An 8,779-nucleotide genomic window follows, 5' to 3' on the forward strand; every position below is an offset into this window, starting at 1 on the left:
GGCATTTGAATGGTTTCGCAAATTAGAACCCGGCTCTATCAAGTCGTGGGCTGACATGGTAAGACTCTTCCTAGCCCGCTTCTTCGATGATGACACGGAGGTATCGATGGCTACCCTCCTCACCGAAAAGCAACGAAAATCAAAGTCGGTCAATGATTTTGTGAAGAGATTCAGGAACCGATCGGTCCACTGTCGGGACCAGGTTTCTGAACCCATGCTGATCGAGATATGCCGTAATAATCTCTCGATCCATATTCTATCTAAGGTTGGCGCGGTGGAAAACCGGACCTAGAAAGAACTTGTTCGTCAGGGCGAGCAAGTTGAAAACATGATCAAAAGGTTAGAGGCCAAGGAGCCACAGTCCAAGAAGGGGGTTGTGGAGCTGACCACGCCAAAGAATCCTTCTCGAACAAGAGGAAAAGAGATCATGGCCGTCGATTCTACCCCGGCACCCAAAATAGCCCAGAGGTCGAAACCCAGGCAATTCGAGCAGCGCCCCCCGTGGCAATACGATTTCAAAGAAGACAAAGCTGTGGTGACATTTGATACTCTGCTCAAGAGCGATCGGATTAAATTACCAGAGGTCACAAAGCCCGAGGAGGCGAACAAAACCAATGACCCGAGTTACTGTGCCTATCACAGATTTCTTGGCCACCACACCTCTAAATGCTACGTCCTCAAGGATAAGCTCCAAGCCCTCTACGATGCGGGAGTCCTAAAGAAGGAGAAGGTTCAAAAGCAGGTGACCACGAATATTATCAACTTGAGCTTTGGGACGGGTCTCCCAGAGGTCCAGACTCCGACAGGGATAATCCCTATCCCCAAGGCAGTTTTGAAAATCACTAATGATGACCCTCACAACCAACGAGGGAAAGGTTTAGTTCCTCAGATTCTGCCATCGGGTCAAGTGATGTGGGTCCATCCGGATCTCCTCAATGACGAGCAATGGACCTCAAAGCCCTCGAAACAGGTTGAGGGAAAACCTTGCAACGTCATCTCCGCCATCCCGGATGGAGATAAAACAGCAATGACCGCCCCCACCGATTCCAAGGAGGAAACCACCGTCCTTACCACTAGAGCAGGGAAGGAATTCTCCAAAGAGTATCCCGCGAGAGCGGAAGACCCAGCAGGGCCTTCCGCAAGGTCAGCTGCAGTAGTCCTCTCGAGCATTGATAAACCGAGCTCGAGTGTCCACCTTTCCGTTTCAATGTACTCGCGCAGCTAAAAAGTATCCCCCCGCAAATTACCATGTACAACCTCCTACGGCTATCTAGGCCTACCCGGGAAGCCCTACAGGAAGCATTGGCCGACTCAGAGGTCTTCACCACCCACTTCTCGAATGGAGAATATACGGAACAGGAATGTGCGATGTGCTGCCAGACCACCGAGAGGCGCGTCCCTTGCATTATATTCACTCATGAGGACATTCTCATCAAAAGCACCTCCTATGATCGACCACTGTACTTCACGGGGTACGTTGGTTCCTCGAAAGTAGATCGAATTCAAGTCGGCCCGGGGTCTGCTTTAAGCATTGTGCCTCTAAAACTGATCAAACACCTGGGGGTGCCCTCGAAGCGTCTGTCCACAACTACCACGACTATCTTTGGTTTCAACGCTACGGGAACACAACCGCTTGGCAAAATACGCCTGAAGTGCCGGATAGGTGACATGAAGATAGATGTAACCTGTTATGTCATCGATGCCGAGCCATCCTATAATATGCTCTTAGGATGACCATGGATCCACATTAATCGGATAGTATTGTGTACCTTGCATCAATGCTTAAAATACGTAGACGACTATGATCGTGTGAAGACAGTAGTAGCCGACAGACAACCCTTCAAAGGCATTGAAAACTACTTCACAGACTCTCTGCTGTACCAAGACCTCGACGAGCCATCGATCGAGGAACCAAAGAGCGGCAATGAGGCGGATAGCGAGCCCGAATACGGCGATAGCCTAGTCCTGAACGACTTCGAGTAAATTGTAATCGGTTACGAAATTCACAATGTAACCAACGCTGCTCAGGCCGAAGAGATTATCATGAATGAGAAGTTCAACTTTGCTTATTTGTCGTCTTGCTCCACATCAGAGGATGATGCACCTAATAACCTAGTATCAAAACTCTATAATGACCGCTCACTGCACTTGCCTATATGCTCGTCGTATGTCGCGAAGACACAGCCGATCAAATCATCACAAGCTGTACTTATCGTACCGGCTCGGGATAACTACCAAAAGGATATCATCTTCGGACGAATCGATCACCCTTTGCGCATATTGTGGGACGAGTCTGAAGATGAGGACCCCGCGCCCTAATTTTCGCAGTACAGTCAAATCGCGAAGCGCATGATGAGCGACATAGGGTATGACCTCACTCGCCCAGAGGGTCTAAATTATGGACGGGGATGCAAGACGGTCATCCGACCTGCTTATGTACCTAAGGGCAAATCCTCGAATTACTTCAACAAGACTCGGAGAGGTTTGGGCTATTCCTCTTCCTCTTCGGATCTATTCTGTTACGTCAACGAGGATTCCGACTATGCGTGTTTGGGGGATCAATCTTCGGCAACCTCATCATGGGACTCAGACATCAGCGTAAGAGACTTGTTCGATAGCCTTACAGTCAACATGGCCACAATCGATCCCACCGAAATGGTAGGGGACGGACAGGTCCCTCTTTATAACGAGACATGGGACCGACACGTCAATGCTCAGTGGAATAGTCGCTTCGAGCAATGTGAACCACCGATCGAAGACAAAATCCTCCAAGTGAACATGGGTGATGAGACTAACCCCAAGCCTATATTCATCAGCGGTAGTCTCCCCCCTCAGGAGAAAGAAGAACTCATTGCCCTCGTATGGGAATACATTGACGTCTTCATATGGAATTATGAGGACATGCCTGGCCTTGACCCACGGGTCACCATGCATCGCCTCAACATCGGCTCAGACGCCAAACCAGTCAAACAGCAGCAAAGGCGATTCCGTCCGCAAATCATGGAAGCAATCGAGGCTGAAGTGAATAAACCGATCAAATCCGGCTTCATCAGAGAGGAACAGCACCCAGACTGGGTAGCTAATATTGTTCCAGTCCTGAAGAAGAACGAAAAGATTTGCATCTGTATTAACTTCAGGGATCTTAATGCCACGTGCCTTAAAGCCGAGTTTCCTTTACCCATCACTGACGTCATCATTGACAACACGTGTGGGTTTGAGAGGATGTCCTTCATGGATGGGTTCTCAGGGTACAATCAAATCAAAATGCACCCCGAGGATGAAAAACACACTTCATTCAGGACTCCTATGGGGGTGTACTGCTACACTGTTATGCCCTTCGGACTTAAGAATGCTGGCGCAACCTACCAACGTGCCATGAGCATGATCTTTCGAGATTACCTATGGAAGACAGTCGAATGCTACATGGACGACCTGGTCATGAAGAGTCGCTGTAAAGAAGACCACCTCCAAGACTTGAGGGTGATGTTCGAACTCATGAGGACTCATCAACTAAAGATGAAACCTACAAAGTCATTCTTAGGTATGTCTAGTAGCAAATTCCTCGATTTCGTTGTCACGACGAAAGGAATCCGAATTGACCCAGACAAGGTGCGAGCTATTCAAGAGCTTCAGCCGCCCCGAAACCTCAAAGAACTAAGGGGTCTTCAAGGACGATTGGCCTATATCCGAAGGTTCATCTCAAATCTTTCGGGAAAATGTCAACCCTTCTCCAAGCTAATGAAGAAAGGTACTTCCTTCGTGTGGGATGAGCCTTGTCAACGGGCCTTTGAAGAGATCAAAGCTTATCTCTCAAACCCACCTGTCCTCACAGCTCCCATCTCAGGAAAGCCATTCATCATCTACATCAGAGTTATGGAGCATTCTCTGGGTGCCCTCTTGGCACAAAACAATGACGCTGGCCACGAACAGGGCATCTACTACCTAAGTAGAACCCTGCAAGGCGCCGAACAGCGGTACCCAATGGTCGAAAAGGAGTGTTTGGCCTTAGTGTTTGCTATCCAGAAGATGCGACACTACCTGGTCGGCCAGACGATCCACGTCATTTCCAGGGTGAACCTCATCCGAGTCTTCATGACGCAGCCTGTGGCTTTGAACTGGCGTTTGGCCAGATGGGCACTCCTATTGTCTTAGTATGACATTCACTTCATGCTACAAAAGTCAGTTAAAGGGCAAGCTATCTGTGATCTTATGGCTAGTCACCCACTAAGGGCAAAGACCGACCTATTCGAAGATTTGCCAGATGAACCCCCTGAAGTCAACATAACTTCGTCACCAAAGGTTTGGCAAATGTTCTTCGACGGCGCGTCTCGCGTAGACATGAGCGGCTTTATTGTTATAGGAGTAGGGGTGGTCCTCACTTCTCTACATAACCACGTGTTGCCCCGAGCCTTTTCTTTAACAGAGCCATGCACCAACAACGTGGCTGAGTACAATGCGCTACTCATCAGGCTTGAGTTGGCAAAAGAGTTAGGAATATAGTGTCTTGAGGCTTACGGCGACTCCCAACTCATCGTCAAGCAGATGACCAGGGAATACGAAGTTGGAAATGACGACTTGATCCCGCTTCACAAAGCAGCCATCAAACTGGTGGAGTCATTCGTGAGTTTTCGCATCGAGCACGTGCTTCGTTCTAAGAACACGCATGCAGACGCCCTCGCGTCCTTGGCTGCTAACTTGGCCTAGCCATTAGAGACGACCCAATGGGTCACTGTGGTAAGTCGAAGACTCTTTCGACTAAAGGATATCCCAGAAGCGGGGCTAGATACTCCGCCTCGTAACGAGTTCCTCGCCACTGCTTCTACTTTGAGGAATCGCCTCGCTATTTTAGGACGGGAGATGCCTGCACCGCGCCACAGATTCTATGGTTGGGTCCATTCGTTGGACAGGTTCTGGTGGGCTCGTATGACGAAGTATGTCTTGAGCCGATGGAGCGAGGAGTTACATGCTTGCGGCCTTTATGCAGCTATTCGGGCCACCATGCATGGCTTGCCTACAAGCGCGAAGCATTTTTTTGCCCTATGCGAGCTTTACAATCCAGATTCCAACACTTTTCTGACCAGGCACGGAGAGTTGGGCTTGGCTCTACATGAGATGCACAAGATTTCTGGTTTGCCCATGGGACAGATGTTATACCAGGAGTACTTTCCCTCCAACCATGAGTTGAGTCAGCTGAAGGATCGCATGCCCGACCGCTACGAGACCTTATGGGATCTCACTTGTCATTACCACATTGCTTTGGCGCAGTCTAAGCCCCTAGCGAAGAGGACCAAAGCAAATGTGAGCCTGAAGCAGTTCGCATCATATTTGTTCAGGAATCTGGAGAGCCATTCTGGCCAATCTATTTGTGAACTGGCACCGCTGACTCCTTCAGAGGTTAATGAGCTGCTGAAGAAGACTAACGCCCAATCCTATACCATTAGCAGTCCTGAGAGTGGCTTTCCTGCAGGGACTAAATTCAGATCGTTCTTATATCATGCGACCACACCGATTCGTCCGATGACTCTCCTTGCCGGTTATCTCGCCATCTGGTTGAAGAAATGTGTGGTCCCGTATCAGTCTGGTGACGCTCTGCCACTGGAAGTGCTCTATCCTGCAGTTCAGCTTGCCTACAAGAAGGAACTTTCGCTTCTTCCGGTGATGGTTGCTAACATTCATCGAGGGCTTCGGCAGATTTCTGGTGCTTTTACACGGAGAGATGATGATAAACCGACTCAGCGACATTGGGGTCGAGCCCTGGCATGTCTTCATAATTCCATGCGAAGACGTCGATATATTCCCTGATGAGAGCAATCAATTCCTCCTTCTCATCTGGGGGAAGACTGTCGCTGATGAATATAGGCTTTGGGTTGGCCTCATCACCCATGTTAATCTGGACTATTTTATCTTCAGTGGGTGGTTCTCTTTGCTCGAACCTATCGCCATATTGCATATTCAGATGGTGAACCCACGGGTCTTCCCATGTTGGCATTTGATCGTCGTCTTCCATGGTGGATGGATCGGCTGTAGCCATATTTGACATTAGGGTTTTGAAGACTTCTCCCAGACTTGTATCGGAGTCCCACTCTGAAGCATCGGGAGAGTATCCTTTCTTGGCTTTGTTAGCAATTTGATCGATGATTTGCCAACCACATTCGTCATCTGATGAAACATAACCTAAGCCTCGCCCATATTTATAATAATCCTCAGGTTTACCTTTTGGTACATATACTGCTTTGGCTGGATTACGAGGACCTCGATCGAAGTATAAACCTTCTCCGAGTGTGAAATCGTAGCCCTGCTTTTCCATGAGCTTGCGCGCTTCTGGACTATACTTGGATAGATGTCGACCAGGTTTGTCATCATCTTCGTCTTCACTTAGGAAATGATCTGGTAACGGAGAGCTTTTTCCTTTACCGTAAATCACTTCTTTAGCGCCTCTTACTTTGTTCGGGATGACCATGGTTGTTCCGAAAGAATGCTGGAGGTGTTCCTTCGTTACATAGGATGATCGGATCGGCATATACAACTCAGGATTGTCGTACAGCTCTTTTATCACATCATCAAGAGACAAGGAGTACTCTAAATCATCTTTTATTGCAATATCGGCAAGTTGCCAGTTACAACCTCCATCTGACGATTGTTCATCGTCAAGATTGATTACAAAGGGTACAATGTCATTTAAAACAAAACCGCCATTGTAATCGAATCCGGCTTCAGAATCAGCTTCTTCTCCGCTGTCTGTGCCCTGGGCCGATGGTTCAGTATCGGATTCGTTACCATAAAGGAGAGAATCGGTGAAATAATTCTCATACCCCTTGAATGGTTGCTTATCCGCGACCACCGTCCTCACCTCATTGTCAGTGTCGACATACTTCAAACACTGATGGAGAGTAGAGGGAATTATCACATTACTATGGATCCAAGGCCGACCCAATAGTAAGTTGTACGAAGTCTCCGCATCGATCACATAACACGTGACTTCTGTCTTCAGATCTCCCATCTGGCACTTCACCCGGATCTTACCCAAGGGTCTTGACCCACTAGTGTTGAATCCATAAATAACAGTGCCTGTGGACGCCAACTTGCTTACTGGAATGCCGAGAAAATGCATCAAGCGAAGCGGCATAATACTCACAGCAGAACCCGGATCCACTTGGATTCGGTTGACTTGGCTGGAGCCAATGTATCCGACGAAATATAACGGCCGATCGTGGTTCGAATTCTTCGTCTGCATATCTTCTTTGGTGAAAGTAATGCAGGGAAGGTTCTTAGTCGCTATGTTGCACTGTTGACTCAGCGGTTCTGGCTGTTCATGCACCGGCTTGACTTGAGTCAGAAATACCTCTGCATTGGCCAAAGCTTCTTGTAGGGCCTCCCTGGTTTCTTTGGATAATCGCAGCAACTCATACAGCGTTATCCGTGCAGGAATGTTGGCTAATTGCGCCATAATGTCGAAGCTATGCGGAGTCTTCGAGCTTTCCGGTTTGTCTCTTCCAATTGGACGACTGAAACGAGACTGCTTCGGATTCTGTACCTCTTGGGGATTCTTTTCTTTTAGTTTATTCACCGGCTGTCGTAGAGCTTCTTTACCCGGTGTGGGGCTTGTAATCACTCCCATCTCCGTGAGGGTTTTGGCTGGTCCCCGCTTGTTCACCCCCTGCTCACTAGGTGGCGGATAATTGTAGTGATATTCATTTCCACTCCACGTCGCAAAAGCTTCTTGTTCTTCTTCAGAGAGCAGGAAAGTGGAGATTCTTTCGTCATGTTCCCCTGGGATAGCAGAAACTCCATAACAAGATTTCCCTTTTCCTTTAGACTTCCTCCCGGATGACGAACGGGATTGCTGTTGTGACGCTTGATTAGCACCACCAGTAGCTGCAGGTGTTTTGCCCTTACCACGAGAGGCGAAATTTGAGTCCAGCGGATTAACCGTCGGTTGGTTCCTCTCGGCCTTCTTCCTTCTAAGGAATCGCTCAGCCTGCTCCCCTCGGGCCTTCAGATCCTTCCAAGTGTCAGACGGTGCTGTTCCCATTGCTTCCAACACGTCCAACGCAAGGTTGTTGTGGCAAGTTTGGAGGATGAATTCCTCTGTGATCGGGTCCCGGCAATTCATCGCCTTGTTCCGGAATCTTTTGACGAAGGTATCGACTAACTCTCCGTCCTTCTGCTTCTCATCGAGCAACGATCCGATAGATATCTCGGTGTCGTCGTCGAAGAAGTTGGCCAGGAACTTGGTCTCCATGTCATCCCAGCTGTTTACGCTGCCTGGCTTGAGGCGGCGATACCAATCGAAGGCGGCTCCGCGAAGAGTGCCGACGAATGACCGCACCATCAGAGGCTCATTACCAGAGATCACCCCCAAATGCGATTTGAAGTAAATCAAATGCTGGGTAGGTGAACCCATCCCATTAAACGGCGTGAAGTTAATTAGATTAAACTTCGCCGGATATGGGATCGATTCCCATTCTCTTGGGTATGGGCAAGGAATGCCTGTTTTCTTCGTCTCTTGAGCGGAAATTAGTGTGTTGATTTTGCTCTCGAGGTTCTTGATCTTCAGGTTTTCGCCGGTTTCTTCGCCAGCATTCTCATTACCACCCCCTGCGTTGACGGGAGGATCATTGGTGTTACGAGCATTTGTATCCTCATCTTCCACATTAATCGGGTTACGATGATTCTGCTCGCCTTGTTGGTTCGCCAATGCTTGGATCTGTTGGTCATGCATTTCTCTCATCTGCTGCATGGCCATCTCCATCTCAAATTTGAAACTTTCTTTCTGCTT

The sequence above is a fragment of the Asparagus officinalis genome, chromosome 2 (assembly GCF_001876935.1).
Source record: "Asparagus officinalis chromosome 2, Aspof.V1, whole genome shotgun sequence".
Taxonomy (NCBI): Eukaryota; Viridiplantae; Streptophyta; class Magnoliopsida; order Asparagales; family Asparagaceae; genus Asparagus; species Asparagus officinalis.